The sequence below is a fragment of the Melanerpes formicivorus genome, unplaced genomic scaffold, assembly GCF_026170545.1.
Source record: "Melanerpes formicivorus ecotype bairdi unplaced genomic scaffold, bMelFor1.0.p_v2 SCAF_34, whole genome shotgun sequence".
Classification (NCBI taxonomy): domain Eukaryota; kingdom Metazoa; phylum Chordata; class Aves; order Piciformes; family Picidae; genus Melanerpes; species Melanerpes formicivorus.
Genome location: NW_027142386.1, coordinates 6050127 through 6052389, shown reverse-complemented (window position 1 = coordinate 6052389; position 2263 = coordinate 6050127).

Sequence of the window (2263 nt, the reverse complement as noted above, 5' to 3'; positions counted from 1 at the left end):
AATCAGCTTTTCTCTGTCTTGAGGCTGATTTGCATCCTCTGATTAGCTCAACGACTAATTCAAACTCCTTCTGGCCGAGGCCAGTTGGTGCTGGGGCAGCTGGAGCAGAGCTAACCCCGACCAGACAAAACAGGGACCCCGGTGCCTGGGAGGGGATACACAGTCTGGTGCTGCTCCTCCTGCTTTGCCCCCCAGCACCTGGCACAGCTGTGCTCCTCCTGCTCAGGTGCTTCCTCAGCACCAGCACCACCTTACCTGTGTTCAACCTTCCACTGGGTGTCCCAAGGGGCTGGCTTCACCCTGATGCCATCAGGGCTCTCTGCTCCTTCCTCAACCTGCCCCCTCTTGGGCGTGAAGCAGCAGGGACTGGCCTGGCCATGGGTGGTCCTCCACTGCTCAGCTTCCATAGGATCATTAATGTTGGAAAAGGCCTCTGAGACCATCCAGTCCAACCAGCAACCCAGCCCCACCATGGCCACCAAACCATGGCCCCAAGTGGCATGGCCACAGGCTTCTGGAACACCTCCAGGGGTGGGGACTCCACCACCTCCCTGGGCAGCCTGTGCCAGTGCCCCTGGGATACCCTAAGACAGCAGAGCCAGCTCAAAGGTCTTCTCCTTGCTGCCTTCCCAGATACATGGATGAGCCTGGGAAGGGCTTGCCCAAGCCAGCAGCATCCTCCAGCTAGGGTGGGTGCCAGTCAGACAGAGATGGTGTGGACCAGAAGGTGCTGCTCAGCAGAGTCCCTGCACGTGGGTTTCCATCTCCTTCCTCCTCAGCAGCTTTGGGAAGCTCTAAAAATATCCTTCCCTCACGCCTGGGGCAGCGTGAGCAGAGCCAGAGCCTCCCTGCAAGGTGCTGGCAGGAGCTGGGTGCTGGTGCCAGGTGCCCTTTCATGGGGCACAGAGCAGCTCATGGCTGTCTTGGGGGGCCCTCACCCTGCACTGTGGGTGGGGTGAGTGGCCCGTGGGAAGCAGCCAGATTGAGTTGGGCTGAGGAATGTTCCCTGCAGTTTGGAGTGCTCCCTGAAATGTGAAAGTTCCCTGAAACTTCAGGCTTTCCCCTGATTCTCTGTGCCCCAGCTTCCCCCTCCCCCTGTGCTGTGACACCAGCTCCTGCAGTGCAAACAGGCTCCAAGTGGGTTAGTTTGGGGGGGGGAAAGCAGCTTAGTCAAAACACCTCCTCCCTGGCTTTGTCTCAGCATCCCCACTCTTATCTCTCCCCTCTGCAGTTGTTTTTTCCCAGCTCTCTGCTGGCCCTGGGGAGGGTGGGTCAAGGATGGCTGGGGCTGGGGGGATTGGGGCTGGGCAGGGTTGGGATGCAGATTGGTCCCACCTGCAGAGCAGGAGGGTGATGAGCCGTGGGGTGTGGGCTGGGAGCAGGGCCAGGCAGAGTCTCTGCCTCCAAGCTGGCTCCTGCCAGCTGCAGGGCACAGATAGCGCCGAGCGGCTGGGCACCCGCAGCACCGGCTGGGAGGATGTCCCCAAGGGGGGCCTGGGCTATGCTCTGAGAAGTGGTTGGTGGCTTGGAGGGGGAAGTTCCTCATCAGCCAGCAACAGGCCCTTGTGGCCAAGAAGGACAACGGTCTCCTGGAAAGCATCAAGAGGAGTCTGGCCAGCAGGGTGAGGGAGAGTCTGCTGCCGCTTTACTCTGCACTGCTGAGGCCACAGCTGGAGTCCTGGGTCCAGTTCTGGCTCCCCAGGTCAGGAGAGGCAGGGAACTGCTGGGGAGAGTCCAGCAGAGAGCCATGGAGATGCTGAGGGGCCTGGAGCAGCTCTGTGAGCAGCAAAGGCTGAGAGCCTGGAGAAGAGCAGCCCCAGAGGGGAGCTGAGCAGTGCTCAGCAAGAGCTAAAGGAGCTGTGGGGGGCAAGAAGCTGGGGCCAGACTCTGCTCAGTGGTGCCCAGGAACAGGCCAAGGGGCAGTGGGCACAAACTGGCACCCAGGAGGTTCTATTTGACCATGAGGAGAAAGCAGTTTGGTGTGAGGGTGCTGGAGGCCTGGAGCAGGCTGCCCAGAGAGGTTGTGGAGTCTCCTTGTGTGGAGAGCTTCCAACCCCCCCTGGGCACTGTGCCCCTGGGCAAGCTGCTGTGGGAGCCCTGCAGGAGCGGGGGGGGGCTGGAGTGGATGATCTGCAGAGCTCCCTTCCGTGCTTGCTGGGGTTCCTTGTGCCCTGGAGAGGGGCCCACAAAGTGCCCACCCTGCATGGAGAGGTGAAAGCCCCGTGGCTGCTGCCTGGCCCTGGCACCTGGGCTGATGCTGAAG